Below are 15,611 nucleotides of genomic sequence, written 5' to 3'. Positions count from 1 at the left end.
TTTATGCATTCACGTAAACTCATGCTCGCCACCTAGTGGACATAAACATAATTCATTCAATCGTCACAATGACCTGAGTTCGATGGCGTCAAGTTCCCATATCACCGCAGTCCTGCGGGCCTCAAGCTCTCCCTCCAACATCTTTCAAGTGATTTGCTCTTCCACCATCAGCCCCCAAGTGTCAAGCTCTGCTGACACCGCAGTCCTGCTGCCCTCAAGCTTTTCTGCCACCGACAATCAAGCATGAAGCTTGGGCTCTCATGACACTTCTTTCGTTAGAAGTAATAAAGTTGAACCCAATACCTCAATGTGCCTGTTTTATACATTTTCACAAGGGTATTAGAGAAGCCCCTGACCACAAGTCTGAATACAGATGGCTGCTCCTGTGGCTGGTCTGTAACCGACTGGCTGTCTTGGTGAGTTTCTTCTTCAGATGGCTGCTGGTTCTGCTGCTCCTCTCTGTCCCTCAGCCTGTTGTTCAGCTGTTCCATTTCAAGCTGMAGTTCAGTCCTTATATGCTCCAAKGCAGTGTTTTGCTGCTCCAAGGCAGTGTTTTGCTGCTGAAAGGCGAGGCATCTCTGCTGGAGGACGATGCGATTCACCTTCAGGGCATCGTTTTCCTCCTCCAAGATGTTGTTTTCCGGTCTGAGGATGTTGTGTTTCTCTAGCAGCTCATTGGTTTTCTCCAGCAGATCCTTGTAATCCTCCTCCAGTTCGGTGTAATTCTGCTCCAGTTCGGTCTTTTCCTTCTCCAGGGCAGCGTTTATCTGCTCCAGGACGGTGTTTCTCTGTTCCAGGGGTGCGTTTCTCTGCTCCAGGATGGCGTTTCTCTGCTTCAGGGCAGCGTATCTCTTCTCTAGGACGGCGTTTTTCTGCTCCAGGATGGCGTTTCCCTGCTCCAGGTTGATATTTCTTGGCCCCAAGGTGGTGTTTCTCTGCTCCAGGGCCGTGCATTTCTGCTGCACTTCGGTGAGTCTCTGCTCCAGAGCGTCGTTTGTCTGCACCAGGTTGGCGTTTACCTSCCCCAGAGCGTTGCCTATCTGCTCCTGGGCGATGTTTGTCTGCTCCAGGGCGGTGTTTCTCTGCTCCAGGGCGATCTTTTCCTTCTCCAGGGCCTTGTATTTCTGCTCCACTTCGGTGATACTCTGCTCCAGCTTGATGTTTATAACCATCATGTTGCTGTTTTTATGCCCCAGAGTGGTCTTTTTCTGCTCCAGGGTGGTGTTTTTCTGTTCCAGGGTGTTGTTTCTCTGCTCCAGGGTGTTGTTTATCTGCTCCAGGTTGGCGTTTATCTCTTCCAGAGTGTCGTTTATTTGCTCCAGGGCTGTGTTTCTCTGCTCCAGAGCAGTGTGTCTCTGCTCCAGGGCGGTGTTTCTCTGCTCCAGGGTGGTATTGTCCTCATTTAAAGTGTTGTTTATTTTGAGAAGTTTTTTAAATTCTTCATCTTTTTCCTTAAGAAGCTTGTTGTTTTCATATGCAGCCTTTTCCTTTTGAATCTTCAGCTCTTCATTGGATTTAGTCAAAGTCTGTCTCTCAATGGACACCTTGCTGACTTCTTTCAAGATGCCTTCAAGTTTCTTTGTCTCTCTAGCTAAGTAAGACGATGGCTTACTCATTGTTGGTCCGTTAGTTAGAAATTGTTGACAATCCTTCTCCTCTTGACTTTTGCAATGGTTATGACGGTGCAGCTTTGTGATGTCCCTCTTGCTCCATAAGAGTGACATCAATTCTCTTTAAGAATTGATGTCACTCTAAAACAAACTTTAAGGCTGAATGCAGCTGTGCTTAGCTGATAGCCATTGGAGACAGTACAACTGGTAATACATCACCAAGGCTGAAATCCGCACTTGGGAGACGGTGGCTCTTGAGGACAATGGACTGGCACAGGAGGGTGCCAGGACCAACAGTCAAAAGGAAACATTGTGCCCGAAAACAGAAGAAGGGGAAACKGGTGGGTGTGTTGACCCAGCTGATGCCTAGGAAGCCACCAATTCTGACTCTCTTTCTGGCCAAAGTCCGCTCACCGGGTAAGAAAGTGGATTTGTTAGATCTGAGATTAAGAGTTTCTGCAGAGATTAAGAACTGTGCCGTTCTTTGCTAACGGAAATCTGGCATAACAGCAACATGCCAGACTTTAGCCTTCTAGATCAACGGTCTTCAGTTATTCCAAGCAGACCAATGGTCAGAAAAAACACGGGGAGGAGGACACTGTATGTAAGTGAATGAAGGTTGGTGTACGAACTGTGGCCTGGTTAAAAGCTGTCAGCCATACTATCTGCCTCGAGAGTTTACTGCGGTGTTCGTCACCATTGTTTACATTCCGCCGGGTGCTAATGGCAACGAAGCATCAAAGGAGCTGTATGACACCGTTAGCTCACTGCAGATGAAGCACCCGGAGGCGTTTTAAGTGGTTGCAGGGTCTTTAACCATGTGAAACTGACTGACAATGCTCAGTTTTTATCAGCATGTCATCCTTCTTACCCTCTGTATAGTGTTACACCAACATTCATGGTGCGTACAGAGCTCTTCCTGGCTCTGATCGGAGAGGCCCCATCTTGGCCTCTTCGACCACATGTCCATCCTGCTGGCGCCAGCATATCATCCACTGATGACACAGATTAGGGCAAGGAAGAAGACAGTCACTGTGTGGCCCAGCAATGCAGCCTGTGCGCTCCAGGACTGTTTTCAGTCCACAGATTGGCAGATCTTCAGAGAGGTGGCTCCTTCTGAGGGAGAGATGATGGACCTGGAGGAATACACCTCCTCTGTCCTTTGCTTCATCTCCAAGTGTGCTGATGATTTCTCCACCTCCAGGACAGTAACCCTTTACCCGAACCAGAAACCCTGGCTGAATGTTGAGGTGAAAGCTCTGTTGAAAGCTGGGGACAGGCGAGGCATCAGCACTCCGAGAAGCAACCYGTACCTCGAGAGTGAAAATTCTCCAACCTAGGGTTAGTGTTAGCCTAACCCTAACCCCTCACTGCCAGATGCACTTAACAAGCCCTATTCCCGCTTTGAGCATCCTAACACCCCCCTCAGTACCAGACTAATACCACCTCCTAGTGACATGCTTCTCCTCACATCTTCTCACAGCAGATATGAGGAAAGCCTACCAGGAAATCAACCCCTGTAAGGCTGCAGGCCCCGACAAGGGAGGGTTCTGAGGGACTGTGTACATCAACTGTCTGAGACATCTTCAACACCTCACTGTTCTGTCACCTGTCCTCTCCCGCTTAAAGACCACAACTATTGTTCGTGTCCCCTAAAGCTCTACAGTGACAGGCCTGAATGACTGCCGACAAAATAGCCCTGACATTAGTAGTCCCCACTAATATTTAAATATGCTGACCCATGTATCAATTCAATTTAAAAATACTTTTAAAAAAATACATTTCCTCGGAAATGTAGCTATTATAGCTGTTTGAATTAGGTTTCTAGTAAAAAAGCGTGAAAATCTATTTCACGCATTTAATTAATTAAATGCGCTGACACGTCATAGTGCCTCTAACGTACAAAGTTGAGTGGAGCTGGCGACCACTGCAAGATGGCGGCCCTACGTCACGTTTGCAACAGCAGGCAAGAGCGGTCCATGAGGCATCTTTTATTATGTCTATGGTTCAACCTCTCACGTCTAGCTAAGCAAGGATGTTGGAACCAACTAACTTTCTCWMTCTTYAGTTGCCTAGCAACTCACTCACTCTTTGGTTACCTAGCAACAGCCTGTTGAGTCACTGGCGCAGCAGCAATTTCTGGTTTTGCCTTCATTCCTCATAATTGCTTAGAAAAAAACAATTAAAAAACATTGTGGTGTGAAAACTATGGATAAAACAGTTAAGTATTTCAAATATTTAAAGAAGAAAAACTAATAAAGTATTGATACAGACTTATTTCATGATATTGTTCAGCCTTACCATAATTAGACTATTTCTGTGTTTAAAATCCATTTTAATTAGTTATTATTTAGGATTATTTTCTACGAAATTGAGTTTGATTAGTTTGAATTTAACTACTGAAATTCATAGTTTGGGTAATGTTATCATTAATCAAATCTATATGAGTTATAGCAACATTTAATTTCCCTTTGGGATCAGTAAAGTTGAATGAATTTGTATCATTTGAAGGCAAAATTGTACCAAGTATTCCTTTTGTCCAGTTTCTAGTGAACATATCTTAGCACACTTAAAATAAGACAAAACTGATTAATAAGAAACTTTTGAGCAAGATATAGAAACTTGTTTAAGTAAATAATTCCTTAATATTGATTAAAACAACTATTAGTTATTTATAATATGAAATGTTATGTGAAATAATCTGAAGATGTAAGAAATTAAACAAATAGACCAGTCAGTCAGTCTTTAAACAGAAAAATAAAACAAATTTAAAGCTCTCACATCTCTATATTTCCTCCTTCCGTATCACAGACGGCTCCCATATGTGAGCATTTATCAGAGCTAGCTTGGTAAATCTGGCTAATCGCTGCTAATATTCTCCATCAAAATGAGAAAATTGACACTTGGCTATTGAGATTTTTTTTTTTAACTCAATACTTTTTAAAAAAAAAAAATATTGAGCTTACAGACATATTAAGGAAATATCCGGTTATTTTAGCAACTCTCGAAGGCAGTGCAAAAAAAAAAAAAAAAATAAACAAATATAATTAAATAAAACTATAATATGCAAATATAGTAGGAGCAAATAGAAACAACCAGGAAGTTGCAAAAGCATTCCTGTACTTAAAAAAAATAAAATTAAAATTGAAACAAACATCTTCCAAAGGAGGTACTTTCATATTTTTTGAGGTCTTTCTAATCCCTTAAGAATGTCCATCCTAGTCTTATTTTCAGGAACAAAACCCGACAAACACACACACGATGGAGATCTTAATTTAGATTCATTTGTTATTTTTTTATGTAATTTACCAGAACAATCCAAGAGTCAGACACAGGCTTAAAAGATGCACAACGTTAGCAGGATGTTTATCTTGATACATTCATTTTAAAAATGAATGAATGCTAAAAAAAAATATGCCAACTCTTCTCCTGAACCCTGACTGCTGCTGCAGCAGCTGCAGCAACATGAAAATGTTTGAACCTGCTGCACTCAAGGCTGTAAAGCAACCCAGCTGTAAAGCATCACTCCCTGCGTTTGGCAGCGCTGATCCTTTCACCGAATAATCACAAAGCAAAACCTTGATGATACTGACGGATCACTGCCTCTTCCTCAGAGCTCTCCTCTTTCCCTCTACATTTAGGAAAACCAGCTGCTTTCTCCCCCGTCATCACTCCTCCTTAGTTCTACACGGGGGACAAAAGAAAAGAAAGATCCTGCTGATGGCACAAAGCCAGCCAGAGGAGGTGTTTCAACAGTTCATCATTATTATATTTAGCACTTTTTAATCCGTGCATCAACCGATCGAACGCCGCGCGTCTTGCATCTCCTCCCAACATCTTTTAATGGCGCTGAAAAGATTCCTCTGCAGATGAAACTGGAGATACCAGACAGTATCGGTCATTCCTATTAGAAAGAAAACAAGCGGTTGAAGTGTGTAAGAGAGAAAAGGCTCGTCAAGAGAAAGAGAGCTAGCTCAGTGGGAAAAGGACCAAGCCTCAAACACAACATACCAGGCATGCCTCGTCTGACCCTTTGATGCTGCACGTGAATCTCACAACTCCTCTGTTATTTATTTGACACCAATCAGAGAAACATGATTGGTCCGTGCAGCTAAATTTGGAACTGAACTAGATGAAAAATACAACTAATTTGGGTAACGTTTCTGCAGGCAAGTATATGAAGGCCTCTTTGAGGGCAATTCTTTGATCGATCCTCTGGATAAACTCTCGACATTGTGTTATTACTTTTCCGTTTAAACTCTACCTCTTATCTTTCAGTTCCCGAACACACGACGTCAAACATTCTCTCGTGTTCAGGAGAAAAATCTGGACGGAAGACGAAAGAAAAAGCGGAAAAAGTCCAAGGAAAAACCTCAAACGGTTTTCAGAGAAACGGGACAACCGTCGATTGAAACAGAACAAAAATAATTCTCCCTCTTTCGAAGAAATAATAATGCAATCAAGGACTGCTTGATTGCGCAGTCTATGGCTGGTTTCCATTTTTGCAATCCTGAACTTTCATCCAAGAGCACATTATCACCCTGAACCCTTAATCTCCGTTTGGCTGTTCGTCGTTTCCGTTTGGACGGCAGTTCAGTTTAAGCAAATGATGTCAGCCGATGTTGAGAGACAGTTGAAAGCCGTAACTCTTCAACCCTATGAAGGCCCTTATGTAAAGTCGCTCCAAGCTCCGTGCAGAAGGTGCAGCTGTGCTGAAATGCACGTCACTGTTGCACACTTCCTTTTCTATGGCGTCCGTGGAAGAGCAGAAATGAACGTCTCATAAAAACAAACAAATATCCTTCCGAATAAGCAGCCGTGGCAGATGGCTGCGTGCACAGAAAGAAACAAAGTCTGTGAAAGAAAGAAAAAAAAAACAGTAAACAAAACTCATTCCTCCAGGGTCATGGCTGTTTTTATTTATGCCTTGCAAAATGAATTATATTCTAAAGCGAAACGTTTGAACCCAAAACATTACAGAGACTGGAGGGTTATTATTATCCCCTTTTGTATTATTCAACATAATCTCATGTTGCAACCGCAAACTTCGGCGGGTTTTAYTGCTAATACATAATTATGAACCTAAAGGAAGTAGTATTTAACCCCATTTACTTAAAGTACCCTAAAAAAAACAAGGTCCAGCTAATTGCCTTCAGGAGCACTTTGCCCCAATAGTCGCCTGTGTGTAATTTCCGTGCTAGGTCAACTTACTCTTAGAGGCAACACACTCGTATTTGTGAGTGACATTTGGAAATCATTTAATTTGACTTCATTTCACAATAATCTACCAATCTATTTTGGTTTAGGTCATAAAATTCTAATAAAAACCCCGGAACATTTTTGGCTATTACATGTAAAAACAGGGAACAGGGTTTAAGTGGCCTGCAGAGGAGTGTGACTGAAAAATAATGCCGTGAAAATTCAACCAATCGAAAGTGGGTAGGATCCTCACTCCAAAGCTTCAGAATAAAATTAAACATCTGATTCCTGGGGTTACATTTGGACCACGGCAATCTGTTTTTATCCGAGAAGATGCGGTGGGAAAATAAGGTCTCAGAAAACATCCCTGGTACCTGGAAAAGCTTTCTGAACTGGAAAGATGTTTTATGTTGGGTTTAGATGAGAGTAAAAACACAAAAGTGAAATTTATAAGAATGTTTGGAGTAGGGGGGAAATCAGATATATAACCAAAACAAGTCGGTCCAGTCTTGAAACAGCACTGCCGCCTCTGGCACAGTGAGCGCTTTTGCTTTGAATATTTTATGATGGACTTCAAAAGAAATACCGCTGAGGTTCTTCTAATTTCCATGTTTATCAGCTTGGTATCATTTTGTTGTTGTTAGCTGTGGCACTAGTGAATTTCTGATATCTGGCAGGAAAATAAAGATGCAGGAGAACTGAAAAGGTGTCTTGCCTCGGCCTGAATTTATGAACGTGCGTCACATGCCTCACACTCAGCTCCTCGGTTCACAGTTTAATCCACACCGGCTTTGTGATGTTCTGCGTCTGCCCGTCTGTTGCGCTCGGGTGTCTGATAGCCAGACTGGGGGGCCAGCAGACATGTTCTGAGTGATCAAACACGCCCACGCCGCGGTTTCCTCAGCACCAAGCCAAAACAAACCGGAGGGCCGTCGGACAGAATCGCAGCTACAACTGGCCCGTTTCAGGGACGGTTTACTCTGTAAGCGCCTTTTAAAATATGCAGGTGGACCAACCAAAAACTTCGAATGGTTGTTTGGCGGTGACAGCTTTTCCTAGCAGCTCAGTTTAAAAGAAACCGTCTAATGTGTCTTCATTTGATTCAATGCCAGAGCAAGGAGACTTACAACTACAAATCTATATCTACATTGTTTTGCACGCCAGAACTCAGATGTTCAAATAATCCAAAACATAGCAAACAGTTCATTCAGTATTTCAACAATAATTGTCGGTAAGTGGATATGAATTGATTTTAAAGTCTTCCTGCCTTTAATCACAGGCAGGAATGCTAACATGCCTGAAAATCTTTTTTTGTATTTTGATTGCTTTTTTATTTACAGTCTTGAATTTTCACAATTTCTCTAACCTCATTGAAATGTAACTGGAAGTGTGTAGTGAAATGTAGCCAATTAGGTAGACTAATGACAGTGTTATTCGAAGAAAACTCCAAACTAACACAAAAAATAAATTTGTGGGGAAAAAAAGGTACTTAATAGAGACAACCTGGAGAAGAACAGAAGCGAGGCTTTCAGAGTTCATAATTAGCGTCGGGTTTCCCCAGTTTATAGACCTCTGCTGAAATGATTTCCTCGTGAGCCTTTTATCATTCGTCATAAAAATATAAAGTATTCCCCGAGGGAAAAAACAGAGTCCAAGAAATTATTCTTTCTGCAGAAGTCACAATAAGAAAGTAAAAATTGCATGTGAAAATTGGTGTCCACGTTTAATCAGCTAAAAACTGTTTTAGCAGAAGACACCAAACATACTCATCTAAATTAAATGAGTCACATAAAATAACGATGGAACTGAACAATCCAAGAAAACTAACAAATAACATCAAACCAAAGCTTAAATGAATAAATAATACAAATCTCTAGATGTAAAAACTCCTTTAAAAAGTTGATTTTGCGTTATTCCCTCTTTGCCTCCCTTTAATGAACAATTAAAATTCCCTTTTATAAGTCAATTTCTCAATCAATTGCTTACCAAGAGTCTCATAATGATAAATGACGCTGTATTCACCTTGTTCTCAGCCTTTCCACTTTTCAACAAAAGAAAGATTAAACGGGAAAAAAAAATACGTAGGAAAAACTATTATGCATTACATATCTAATGAGGACTAGAAATCATTTACTTACAAAGATGTGAGGCAAGTTAATATAAGATACCAGGTGGACTAAAACCCCAACAAGTAAATAAATAAATGAAGCTCTTTATTTTTTCTGAGTGGACTGAAATCCAGAGGTTCTACCAAAAACCTTCACTTCCGGCAACAGACGACTTCATGAGATTATGTTGAACTGCGCCGCCTTTGATTCCGCTTGCAGGGCATAACGCGGATCAGGGTGGCTTCATGAGGATGACAGCTACAACTTAACTCTGACCTGTAACTCGTGAGCAGCCGTATCCGGCTAAGCCCGTTTAGCAGCTGCGGCTCTCCTGCACCGTCCATATAAGGCGGGACGGTGGAGACCGGCGGCGTTATCACACCCAGAGCTCCTCTGCTGCGCTGCTCCGCGGTCACAACACATCGCTGCCTAGGGATCCGAGGGGATAAGTCTGCTCTTTGACAACCAGCCAAAGGATAACGATAAACCTCAGAGTCAAAAGACGCTCGGCTCTGCTCTCTCCTGATCTGGACCCTGTGTAATTTTAGAGTCTGCTTTAGCTCAATGCAGCAGGTCCTTTCTAAATATAAAAAAAAGGGAGGGAAAAAGTAGATGTGCAGAGACACTATTCTAGATCCTGTGAGAATAAACACAGCAGACAACAGTCTAAAAAAATAATAATTTACAAGCAGGATTCAGTCAAACAAAGTGGACTTGATATGGTCTTTATTATTTATCACTTTGTGTTTTAAACGGTCTTTGAGATTTGCTTGTCAGATGTAAAGTGATTTATAAATAAGAGGGGAAACATGTGCAGTAGTTTCATATTTTTGCATTTACTCAACTTGTTTAGCAATGCTGCACATGACAATCTTTTCAAATGTGCACATGCAGAATGTTTATATGCATGACTTTGAAAATAGGTAGCACAAATGGGTGGGATGATATAATCCTGGATTCAAGATGAAATGAGACTCTAGCAATTTTAGAGAAAAACATCCATCTATTTTCATAAATAGAGTTGAACAAATCTTAACATATGTTCCTCACAATACGGCGAAGAGTATCTTTTTCTCGTAGAATTAAATTTAAAGACGGGTAAACGATATGTTCTTCTTCTATATGGTAAACGGTAACCTTTAATAAGCTTTGTGGTCATTTTGGGTAAAAGATCTGAGTCTTTACCTAAGATATCACAGGGCAGAGTTGCACAATCGGCCCTATAAATACCACAGTAATTGCACTTTGTTTGACCCTCATCTTGCTGATGAGTCGCCGGTAAATGTGCATGTACTTGAGAATATTTTTGTTTAATGGCAAAGCAGGATTTCTATCGTGTCTAGCCTTTAATGATGTGCAGACCAGACCAAAGATTGGCATTCGTTAGCGATGATAATGAAATTACATCCTAGAATCTACATAACGGCAACATAATGGGCTCAATGGATTCCACGCGCCACCTCCACAATGACAGCATGTGAGGAGAAGACATGCGACATATGCACAGAGGCTCATTTCATGGGGCTGCACACACGACTCAGGTTGACGGAGGCGAGCTTTTCTTCTTTTGTTGATGCTGGAATTTGTAATATAGTACCTGCACTCACATTTGAGAATGTTTAGTGGAGGGAGGGGGGTTATTGGAGCTTCAGGCTAAGAAGGCCACAGATGTTATTAAAGGGGCAGCATTACGGGTTTCTCAGCCGTACAGTCCCATTATATAGCGCAATCAAGCAACTATGTTACCTTCAGTTGCTATAAAAGAGCTGTATGTATCAAATATGGCTTAGAAGAAAGTTGACTTTGTAATTTTAACGCCTTGAAATTGGGCCTCTGTCTCTTTAAGAAGCTTTTGATCTTTTCTGAAACTGCATTCAGGAAGTCATCGCAATGATCGTTATTTCAGGGATAGAGCGAACATGTTTGATGTTTTATTTATTGCTTGGTAAACAACAAATGATTTTCATTTCCTATTAATAAAACACAACTTTGTCCTGGATCTACTGAGACCAATCAATCATGAGTTTTGGTTGAAGTGGAGAGCACAGAATATGACCAGGTGGAAGGGGAACAACACATTAGATACTGCCAAGAAGCAGGGACTAATTGCTTCCTGAGATTTCATGCATTCTAATGGTTTCAGACATGAGGCTGCCCACCCACGCAGACACACACACACACACACACACACACGCATAATCCAGGTTGTATTCATGAGGATGAACCCGGTATCCACTTTCTGTTCCAGCTGCAGCCATGCCCAGTACAGGGAGATTTACTGTCTCTGTCCATGGAGTACCTCTGATTCACCGATTGTGAGGCGGGCCTGTACATATGATACCAGGAAGCGATCCTTTTGGTACTGGCAGCAAGCAGGGTTCCACTAATTAAAGTAAATATGGCACAACACACACAGGCCAGCAGACAGGCAACACATCAGGTCCTCTTTTTTTTTCTGGGTTACATTATGTACTGTTGTCATCATTTTTTTTGTGTTTTTACTATCACTTTTTGGTCCAAGGTACAGTTCTCTCCAGCAAGGGGGTCAGTCTTAGGGTAAAGCACAAGTTGTACTTCAACTAGAAAAGGACAAATCCTGTTCAAAAGAAATTATTTGATGATTACTAAGCTATGCGGTTGCACGGCAACAAGGACCAGGAGGAAGCAGTGAACAGCAGGAGGTGAACAGTTTCAGGAGAGTCCGTCTCTGCACCAAAACAGGCACTCGAGACAAATGTCCTGTCAGAATCTCATCTCAGGTAAACAAGAAAGAAGCCTTGAACCAAGACGAGAAGAACTACAGGACTGCAGGAAATGTTCCAAACAAGTTCTGTCTGCAGCACTTGAAGCAGGTTCGCCAACAACTGGCAGCGGGCGATGTGATAAATTATTGAAACTTCATCTTGATTTTATAGAATCCACTGTGAGTTTACAAAGAAGCAAGAGAGAAGTTTCAGAAGACAACAGAATTGCTCATTTGATTGCTAAAAGTTTGTTACATTTGCGATTTCAACCTCTATCTGCCTTGAATGTGCAAGACTTGGAAACGGTGACAGCCTGCTGGATGACGTCGAAACAGGGTGGAGACATTTACAGTTTGAAAAATTGTAAACAGCATGAAAAGGATGCTGAGAACTAAGGGAGGCCAACAGCTGCCAGTTTGTGTTGTACATACCAGTGTCTTGCAAAACTATTCATCATATGACCTTAATGTAAGTATTTTATTGGTACTTTATGTGACAGACCAATACAAAGTAGATCATCTGAAGAGAGAAAGCAAAACGATACATAGCGATAAAAAAACTTTTGAGTGGTATGTCGTGATATCTAATGCCCTTCACTACGAGACCCCAAACTATGGTCCAGTTCAACCCATTTTCTCTAGAAGTCTAGAATGGTAAACTGTGTAATTTAGTCTCAATATAAATCCAGAAGGCGGCTGCATGTTCTGGATGGAGTGTATTGACATAGCTGTGAACCGGGCCCAAACGACAACCCTGACCTGAGAAGTGATGGTCACAGATGCTCTCCGTCTAGACTGAGCTTGAACTTGAAATTTCAGGCTCTGCATACGATGTAGAAAGCTGGTAGAGAAATACACTCGGAAGTTTTGTAGCTTGAACTCCAAAAAAAAAAAAAAAAAGGTGATTCGGTAAGGTAGTGATTTATGAGACTAACCCATCAGTATTGCATGAAAAACACGCCAGGGTTTAATAAGAGTCGCTTTTAAAAAGGCACGATCATGAGACTCGTCATGTCTTTTGCTATGAGCAAATAAATATTACAATCATTTGAAGCATAAGCTACAAACAACGTACGCCCTAATGGGAAAATAAAAAAAAAACAAAATTTCAGTCCAAGTAGCGTCCAATCAATCTGACATTAATGAGAGCAGCATCTCTGATAGGTTATTCTGCTGGTTCTCCAAATATGGATGGGCAGGATTATGACATTGTAAAATCATAAATACTGTTCTTACTGTACAGATAAGATCAGTTTTTTAAAAGCAGCCTCTTATGATATCTAAATGTTTTGCATAGCAGTGGAAATTAAAAAAAAAAGTGGGAGTGCATCATGAGAGCATTAACACATTTCTACCAGAGCCAACACTGTCATATTTAGTGAGCAGAAAGAGGGCCAAAATAAATACAAATTAAGTCAAAGAGTCGGAACAGAACCAAAGCATTTTTCTAATATTAACGCTGAAACGGTTTTTCACTCCAAGTAGCCACTCGGCTCAATCAGAGCTGAAATTAATATGCTGCTTCCAACGAAAAGAAGCAGGACGGTTTAGAACGGACTCCAGAGCATGAACTCGGAACGACACGACAACTGCGACGCCACAGTTTCAGTAACATGTACGTGACATGTGGGATAGCATGACGAGTGTTGATGCAGAGCGTCTCACAGAACCTGGCTCTGCAGATTGCTCCTACGCAACCGCACCTGTCTGTCCAAACAAGCTGCTTGAGAAAGGTCTTTTTTATCTCAGTGCCTTTAGACTCACACATTTTTATTTAGTAGCAAAGAAAGCTAATTCAGTCATTTGTACCTTTTGGTTTGCCACACAGGCAACGAAGCTGTTTTATTTCAAAAAGTTTCAGGAAAAGTGCAGCAGGGTAGGGCAATCACAGCGGGAGCAGAATTATGTCACCTGTTGAAAACTGAACCAATGATGACATGGCGGCGCATTGGCTCCCCTGTTCTCCACTGTTAAAAGATAAGAGCCAACATCAACGTTAGTTCTGAAGGTTTGAGAAACATGATTACAGAATGACAATAATGCAACTCACACGTTCGGTATGAGGTGTTCATTGAGGTAGATATAAATAAAACTAAGAACATTCCTGTTGGTGAATGTTCACCGATAATTTGTGAGGTCTTCCTGTTTTCCAATCCAAAGCAATTGAAACACAATTTTTCTCCTCAGAAATTAAAGTTTATGTATGAACAAATCAAGCCCAATGAAAATATTTCAAAGTCAAGTCTGAAAAGTTAGAAAGTAGTCTACACACTGGAACTACTGCAGAGTTTAGTTCTTCTAATGATTTGTGGCGCACACCCTTGATTATAATCTGGATATTACAAACTCTTCTATAAATTCTGCGACAAACTGCAGAGACTACATAAAAAAATAATTGGTTTCTATTCAATTGACTCATGGTATTCTTTTAAGCAATGGGGAAAGTGGTAGGCTTCTTTCAGCCAGCTCACAGACAGTGCACAATGATCAAACCATGGCATACTTTGATACTGCAATATAGCCTTTGTGTGCGAGTGTGTGTGTGTTTTTTTTTTTACCAGATGTAGAAAATGCCTGCAAAGATCACCTCCACACTCTGGACATTGACTTTTTAAGGTGGACAATACTTTACAGTCCCTTTTTGGACAAAACAAAAGACTGATACAGTCATATCACCACACAAACAACTAAAACTGCCCTCCAAATCCAACTCTGATATCTGGGTGGGAAAAACAAAAGTGCATTTATTTGATAACTTTTCCAGACATTTGTACACAAAGCTCATAATAACAATTTCTTGCTTAGACTAAGAAGGACTTCCCCTCAGAAAACACATAAAGGAACTAGCTAAGCTTTGTCAGCCGACACAATGAGACCACAGTGTCAGCGGTCTCATGCTAGGAGTCCTGCAGGGAGAAACTAAAAGCGGGACGGCATATGACCAGCTGTTCTCAAGGTCCTGAAACCACGGCCCTCATGAGCTTCAAAACAACCACAAACAGACATGAGAAAAAGAAAGAATAAGCCAGGTAGTCACAGTACAACTCCCCCGAATAATAATAATAATAATAATAAAATATGCTTAAGTTGGCATGTTAGATTGGATAACTGGTTATTATTTGTGAAGTACTGTCACTCATACTACTTACCATTACTGAAAGGAAAAAAAGAAAACAAAACAAACCTGCTGAGGATGTCAGGAACATTTAGATGAGGGAGGAATAATAATCTGAAAAGGTGAGGCTTTTGAAATAGACTGATGTTTCGTAGGTCAGCGCAATTAAGAAAGAGCAAAGTAGCTAAAAATTATTTCTCCTCAAATGAGAGTAGACCCAAGCAGTGTCACCGTGACACGTGGAAACACAAAGAAAGAACAAATACAATCCAAGAAACCTGCAGGTTCATCATGTGTTGACAAACTGAAAAGTAAGACAGTAGATAATAGTAGATACCACGAGAGTAAAAGCTTTATTATACATGTGATCAGAGAAACGCACTTAAAATGTGGTCAAGCTGATGAAGAAGAGACGTCTGATGGAAAGGCCTCTCCAGTCTGGTTACGACATCATCACAACAGCACAATAAATGCATTAGAAAGACCTACATATTGTGTTAAAGAGTTTCACGTGGTATTCTTCTGTTGCCATAGAAGCCTGAGTCAATGTGTGGCTGCTAACAAGGCTGTTATGGAGACTGAGAACTGTGCAGAGAGTAGAGGAGTACGCCTGCTGCTGTTTGCTTTCTTTTCCAACGCTCACAACCCAGAGGATTGTGCCCCTGACCTCACCTCTAAGGTTGAGCTCAGCTACAAACCCTACGGCCTTTCTTTACCACGACAGATTAAAGCAGTGCACGCATTTCTTCAATCTGTTCACCTCCTTCATCGTCCTACAAGATCCCTAAACTCCTCGACTTGAGGAAAAGACCTCATCGGAAGAGAGCGGCTTTCCA

At 41.3% G+C, this 15,611-nt stretch overlaps 1 protein-coding gene and 2 long non-coding RNA genes across 4 annotated transcripts in view; 1 reads left to right on the top strand and 2 right to left on the bottom strand.

The window, feature by feature from the left end:
* adcy5 (adenylate cyclase 5) overlaps nucleotides 1-15,611 on the bottom strand; it is an 86,548-nt gene that overhangs the window by 61,667 nt on the left and 9,270 nt on the right. The gene's annotated exons all lie outside the window — the stretch shown is intronic.
* On the bottom strand, nucleotides 4,891-6,389 carry LOC103478483 (uncharacterized). Its single transcript, XR_535805.2, has 3 exons — nucleotides 5,622-6,389; nucleotides 5,390-5,514; nucleotides 4,891-5,294 (listed from the first exon to the last, which is right to left on the bottom strand). It is a non-coding gene; the product is annotated as an uncharacterized LOC103478483 (long non-coding RNA).
* LOC103478492 (uncharacterized) lies at nucleotides 7,905-11,351 on the top strand. Its single transcript, XR_535812.1, has 2 exons — nucleotides 7,905-8,040; nucleotides 11,166-11,351. It is a non-coding gene; the product is annotated as an uncharacterized LOC103478492 (long non-coding RNA).

Source organism: Poecilia reticulata, linkage group LG2, assembly GCF_000633615.1.
Source record: "Poecilia reticulata strain Guanapo linkage group LG2, Guppy_female_1.0+MT, whole genome shotgun sequence".
NCBI lineage: Eukaryota > Metazoa > Chordata > Actinopteri > Cyprinodontiformes > Poeciliidae > Poecilia > Poecilia reticulata.
The sequence above is the reverse complement of the archived record's forward strand: the minus strand, read 5'-3'. Positions and strand labels throughout refer to the sequence as shown.